Consider the following 7,812-nt stretch of genomic DNA (forward strand, 5'->3'; position numbering starts at 1 on the left):
AGAAAAGAAAGAGAGAGAGGAAAGAAGGAAGGGAGGGAGGGAAAGAAAGAAAGAAATTCATGAACTTAAAATCAAAAGAATGATGAGGAATTAAAGAATGAAAATTTAAACTACACACTTCCTTTGACGTACTGGAGTCTAAATCCCTCTCTGTATGATGCATGTTCAAACTGAAGATTCATATATTCAGATAGAACAGAGAGGTAAAATGATAATTCAAATAGAAGGATAATGCTCTTAAAGACATTTTAACACTTAAAATCAATTGTGTTACTGACACAGGAGCACAGAGGCTATAAAAAAATGTTCTGAGTCCCAAAGTAATTCTTAGCAACTGCCAATATTTCCAAGTTATTTGGTTTTATTGCCCAAAAAATGTACTTGGATAATGTTGTCTAAGCTTGCTACAGACATGCCTTTATTAAATTATTAATAAATATCACACCCTTTTCTTTTAGGGGATTGAAGAGAATAGGATAATAGAAGAAATAGCCAATTAAAAATTTGGGGATTTTTACAAAACTCTAGCCAAAAACATGTTTGTTATACTTTAAAAGAGTGAATATTTTGGCATACGAATTATACCTCAATTTTTAAAAAAAACATTGTTCATTATGCTATTTAGTGTCCATTATCAAAAGGAGCAACATGACAGTGGCTTAACAAAAGATCTGGAAATTTTAACTCCTAATAATCTAAGAATGCAGAAATAACATTAGCATAACCTAGAGAAATATATCATTAATTTGTCCCTTAGATTTTTTTCTCTCTTTTAAATATCAGCTCTCAACTGACCACTGATTAAGTGCTAGATCCCAAAAATTTCATGCTTGAATTCCCTAAAATGCTAATTTATTATTATAAATGCTTGGTATAAGACACAGAAGTAGGGGGTGATTTGAGCAAGACAGTAGAATAGGAAGCTCAAGACTCTCCTTCCTACACTGAGACACCAAACTAACAATACAAAGACCAATTCCCTTTGTAAGAAAACCAAAAAACAGTTAAGAGCCTCCTGCACCACAGGCAAACATGAAAACAGTTGCATCAAAGTTAATAAGAAAATTAATGGTGCCCACTCTCTAGAGCCCCCCTGCCCCAAGCACGGCATGATCAGGAGGAAACTCCCAACCCTCAGCTGCTTCCAGGGGAGGGGAAAAGTTGGAGCACGTGTTCAACATTCTGACTTTTCAGGGGGTTGCCCAAGGGACTGGTTTCTGTGTGGTCTGTCTCAGAGGGCACACTTCCAACCTCATTTTATGAGGCCTACATTACCCTGACACCAAAGCAAAACAAAGACAAAATATGACTACAGGCCAGTATCCCTGATAAATATAGATGTAAAAATCCTCAACAAAATACTAGCAAAGTGAATCCGATAGCACATTGACAGGATTATACACCATGACCAAGTGGAACGTCCCTGGGATGCAAGGATGTTTCAACACAAAAAAATAAAATAAAAATTAAAAAAAGAAAAATATGATGCACCACATTAATAGAACAAAGTGGAAAAAATCACATGATCATATTTGACAAAATTTAATAACTTTTATTATAAAAGCACTCAATAAACTAGAAATAAAAGGAAATTAATTCAACACAATAAAAGCCATGTATGACAAGCCTATAGTAAACATCATACTCAATGGTACAAGTCCAAAAGCTTTTCCTCTAAGATCAGGAACAAGGCAAGAATGCTTGTTCGCCACTACCATTCAACATAGTACTGTAGTCCTAGCTACAGTAACTAGGAAAGAAAAAGAAAAGGCATCACAATTAGAAAGGAGGAAGTAAAATCATCTCTGCTGGCAGATAACATAATCTTATATGTAGAAAACCCCAAAAAATTCCACAAAAAAAAAAGTTAGAAATAATAAATTCAGTAAAGTTGCAGGATACAAAATCAACATACAAAAATCAATAGTATTTACATATATTAACAATGGAAAATCTGAGAAGAAAATTAAAAAAACAATCCCATTTAAATATATCATCAAGAAGAATAAAATACTTAGGAATTAACTTCATCAAGAAGGTGAAAGACTTGTACATTGAAAACTATAAAGCATTGCTGAAAGAAATTTAAAATGACACAAATAAATGGAAAGACATCTTGTGCTCATGGACTGGAAAACCTAATATGGTTAAAATGTCCACACTACCAGAAGCAATCTACAGCTTCAATGCAATCCCTATCAAAATGCCAATGCCATTTTACATTATTCTGCCATTATTACAAAAATATAAAAATCAATCTGAAAATTCACATGGAACCACAAAGGAGCTCAATTAGCCAAAACAATCTTGAGAAAGAAGAACAAAGCTAGAAGCCTCATACTTCTTGACTTTGAAACATATTACAATGCTACAGTAATCAAAACAGTATGGTACTGGCCTAAAGACAGACATATGGACCAATGGAACAGAATACAGAGCCCAGAAACAAATCCATGCATACATGGTCAAATGACCTTCAACAAAGGTGACATGACTACACAATGGGGAAAGGATAGTCTCTTCAACTAACTGCTGGGAAACCTGCATACCCACATGGAAAAAAAGAAACTGCATCCTTATCTTACACCAGACACAAAAATCAATTCAGAAGAGATAGAAGACTTAAATGTAAGACCTGAAACTATAAAACTCCTAGAAAAAAATATTGGGGAAAAGTTCAAAGCATTGGCCTTGACAATAATTTCTTGGATTTAACACTAAATATACAGGCAACAAGAGCAAAAATAGACAAGTGGGACCGCATCAAAATTGAAAGCTTCTGTGCAGCAAAAGAAACAATCACCAGAGTAAAAAGACATCCTACAGAATGGAGAAAATATTTGCAAATCATATATCTGATAAGGAGTTAATATCCAAAATATATAAGGTACTTCTTACATACAATACAATAACATAAAAACAAATAAACTGATTTTTAAATGGGGCAAAAGACTTGAATAGACATTTCTCTAAACAAGGCATACAAATGGCCAACAGGTATATGAAAAGATGCTCAACATCATTAATTCTTAGGGAAATGCAAAACAAAACAACAATGAGATATCTCAAACCTGTTAGGACTGCCATTATTGAAACAATAGAAAACAACGAATGCTAGCAATGATGTGGAGAAATTGAAACTGTTGTGTGATGTTGGGAATGTAAAATGGTGCAACCACTGTGGAAAACAGTATGGAGGCTCCTCAAATAATTAAAAAAGAACTACCATGTAATCTAGCAATTCTACTTCTGGGTATTCATCCAAAAAAAAATTAAGATCCAAAATAGGATCTTAAAGAGATATTCACATTCCTATATTCATTGCTGCATCATCCAAAATAGCCAAGAGGTGGAAACAATCTAATGGTCCATCTGCTCACAAATGGATAAAGTGTGGTATATACATACAATAGAATGTTATTCAGTCCTGAAAAAGAAGGAAATCCTGCCATGTGCGACAATATGGATGAACCTTGAGGACATTATGCTAAGTGAAATAAGCCAGTCACAGAAGAAAAACACTGTATGATTCCACTTTTATGAGATAACTAAAGTAGTTAAACCAATAGAAGTGGAAAGTAAAATGGTGGTTGCCAGGTCTGTGACAAGGGGGAAATGGGAGTTGGCTGTTTCAAAAGGCATAGAGTTTTAGTCATACAAGATTAAAAAGTTCTAGATACCCATTGTACAACAATGCACTTATAATTAAGATACTGTACTGTATACTTAAAAGTTTGTTAAGAAGGCAAGTTTCATATTAAGTGTTTTTTTTCAATCACAATTTTAAAAATCAGGGCCCATAAATGAACCCAAACTTAGATGGGCAGTTGCTCCACAACAAAGGAGGCAAGAATATACAATGCAGAAAAGACAGCCTCTTCAATAAATGGTACTGGGAGAACTAGACAGCTACAAGCAAAAGAATCAAACTGGACCACTTTCTCACACCATGCACAAAAATAAATTCAGAATGAATTAAAGATTTAAATGTAAACCTGAAACCATAATTTTCTAGAATAAAACATGGGGAATACACTCTTTGACATTGGTCTTAGTAATGTATTTTTGGATATGTCTCCTCATGCAAGGAAATAAAAGCAAAAATAAACAAATGGGACTACATCAAACTAAAAAGCCTTTAAACAGCAAAGGAAACTACCAAAAAATGAAAAGGCTGCCTACTGAATGGGAGAAGATATTTGCAAACAACATATCCAATAAGGGGTTAATATCCAAAATGTACAAACAACTCATACAACTCAACATCAAAAAAACAAACAACCCGAATAAAAAATGGGCAGAGGATCTGAATAGTTTTTCCAAAGAAGATATACAGATGGCCAACATGTACATGAAAAGATGCTCAACATCACTAATCACAGAAACCATAATAAGATATCACCTCACACCTGTAAGAATGACTATTAACAAAAAGACAAAAAATAAGGTTGGTGAGGATGTGGAGAAAAGAGAAACCTTGTACACTATAGGCAGGAATATAAATTGGTGCAGCCACTATGGAAAACAGCATGAAGTTTCCTCAAAAAATTAAAAATAAAACTACCAAACAATCCAGCAACTCCACTCCCGGTGTCCAAAGAAAACAAACATACTAATTTGAGAAAATATATGCACCCCTATGTTCATTGCAGCTTATTTACAATAGCCAAGATATGAAAGCAACCTAGGTGCCAATCAAAAGATGAATGAATAAGGAAGAAGTGGTATACGTATATATTTATACACAACAGAATATTACTCAGCCATAAAAAAGAATGAAATCTTGCCATTTGCCACAGTGTGGATGAACCTAGAGGGTATTAGGCTAAGTGAAATAAGTCAGACAGAGAAAGACAAATACTGTATAATTTCACTTATATGTGCAATCTAAAAACAAAACAAATGAACAAACATAACAAAACAGGAAGAGTTATAGATAGAGTCACAGGTATGAAAGTTACAGTGTGGGGAATATAGTCAATAACTAAGTAGTACCTTTCTGTAGTGACAGATGAAAAGTAGACTTGTGGTGATCATTTTGAAATGTATTGAAATATTGAATCACTATGTTGTGTAACAGGAACAGCATAGTGTTGTGGGTCAATTATATTTCAAAAACAAACTATTTGACTCATAGGAAAAAAGGTCAGATTTGTGATTGCCAGAGGCAGCAGGTAGGAGAAGAAGGAATTGGGTGAAGGCAGTCGAAGGGTACAAACTTTCAGTTATAAAATAAATAAGCACTAGGAAGATAAGCAAACAAAAAGACGCAGACGTGGCAGAGGTGACATTCCATTGCAGAAGGGGAAGTTAAGAACCTTACTTGTGCGGGATGAATTGGGAGATTGGGATTGCCATATATACATTACTAATAAGAAAAAATATCAAATTGTACACTTTAAATACATGCAGTTTATTGTATGTCAATTATATCTCAATAAAAGTCCTTAAAAAAAAAAGGAACCTTACTTGTATTCTTAGGAATAAAAGGCCATGTGATTTCCACACAGAAAAGTGAAGTCTGGATTTTAGTGTACTTTTGATTTTAATGTACTTCTATTACATATGTTCATCTGCAAGAGCCTTGCATGGCTGGACAGAAGAATGAAAGGTAAGAATCTGCTAGTAGCCCTCAGGTCCTAATAATCCCAGGACATCTATCATGGTGAAACTTTTAAGTATAAATTAGAGAGATTAAACATTTGATTTTTAAGTGTCTAAAAAATTTCATGTATGTGCTTACTATTCTTCTGTAAGTACTTGTATTTCTAATATGATTAATATAAATGACCTGTATGTTTATTTAAGATTTTTAATTGAAATACTGGATATTTTGTACTGTCTGCCTCCCCTAGTCACAACTGACTAGGCTGAGTGGGAGACACTATCCCAGGACAACTCACACATAAACTGGCCAGGGATCTATGACTTAAAATAACTTAGTTTAAATCTGAGGTTAAAAATTGAGTTAAAGTTTTGATTGGATGCCACAAGGTAGAGACAAGTCTGGTCAACTGTAGCTCTGCACAAGCCGAAGTTCTGAGGGAATCAGAATTATGAGCCTAAATGTTTCTGGAGGGTTGCCTCAGTCATAAATACAATAAAAATTCAGTTTACCATATATTTTAGGATATTCCTAAAACTGACCAGAGTTATTATTGCTACACGTAAGGCTTCATATAATACATACACATACTTTTCATTCTGCTTTTGGAAATACTGCTCCCACCTATACTTTTTTAATATTTATTTTTTATTTGTTTATTTGGCTGTGCCTGGTCTTAGTTGTGACATGCAGGATCTTTAGTTGTGGCATGTGGGCTCTTAGGTGAGACATGAACTCTTAGTTGCGGCATGCAAACTCTCAGTTGTGGTGTGCACGCAGGATCTAGTTCCCTGACCAGGGATCAAAACAGGGCCCACTGCATGGGGAGTGTGGAGTCTTAACCACTGGACCATCAGAGAAGTACCCACTACCCATATTTAAAAGTCAGGAGAGCCCCTTCTCTCAATTTTGTTTTTACTTTTAATCTTCTTTTAAATATCTAAGTCAGTATAAAAGATTAATATGTATTAGTTATTATTAATAGCAGATTGTATACTGAATATGTTTTTGATGTTTACCATTAGTAGTGCTGTAATTAAAAAAAATTTTTAAACGAATGCAGCATCAATTTTGACTTAATATATTCTGGTTGTTATATTCAAAATGAAAATGACTTTACCAGTTTTTTTTTATTATAAAAAAACACCTAATCAGACATTCGAATCATAAAGAAAATTATAAAGGAAAAAAATCACTCAAATTTATACATGTAGAGATATACATTGTTATTACTTTAATAATAACACTTTTTTTCCAAAGCAGGATTAATCTACCATTTGTTTGTTTCTGTTTTTGAGATATAATTGTAGAGCTCTTGTTTCTTGACTTCTATTCATAAACTAGCCATGAAAATGGAAAGGTAGCTCTCGCTTTTTGGATAAGCAGGAGAGAGCAGAAGTGAAGCCTCTGGTACCACCCTGCCTGGGTTCAAATTCCAGCTTTACCACTTACTAGACATAGCATCGTCAGTAAGTCACTTAAGCACTACATCTCAGCCTCTCTATCTGTGAAATTGAGTTATTGGAAGGATTAGAAGAGTTAATATAGAAAGTACTTAAAATAGTGCCTGGCACATAGTAAGCAGTACATAAGAGTTAACTATTATTATCTATGGTCATACAAAGGTGTCTATGGTATATTGTTATACAAATAAAAATCAGCTTATAGAACAAGTTGTATATAATATTTGCCATTTGTATAAAAAGGACAAAGTTTATAATAATACATCCATTTATATACATAAGTATAAAAATATTTGAAAAGCTCTATATAAAACTGCTAATGTGATTATCTTAAGGTGGGATTTTTCACTGGCTCTATAATGTTTCAATTTTTTATAACCTTTATGTATAGTATTATTAAGAAATCAATAAAAATAGTTCAATTAAAAATGCATTTTTTGAAGTAGGGAAAAGAAGAAAAACAATGTAGAGGAAAACAACAAAATTCTTGGTTTTTAGAAAGATCACAACACTCACTAGGTTTTCATGCTAAAAGAAGATTTGGATTTTATAAAATGCAATATTAGTGGAAGTATATTATAGTAAACTTAAAGTTATAACTTCCCTTTTCTAGAGACATCATTCATGTTACATAAAGAAAAATATGCAAAAGGAAAAAGAAAACACTTAAGTACCTTTAAAATTGCTAATAAACACACCCAAGGTTGTTAAATTTAACAGAAAGGTGGCATTAACTATTAAACA

The sequence above is a fragment of the Hippopotamus amphibius genome, chromosome 1 (genome assembly GCF_030028045.1).
Source record: "Hippopotamus amphibius kiboko isolate mHipAmp2 chromosome 1, mHipAmp2.hap2, whole genome shotgun sequence".
NCBI lineage: Eukaryota > Metazoa > Chordata > Mammalia > Artiodactyla > Hippopotamidae > Hippopotamus > Hippopotamus amphibius.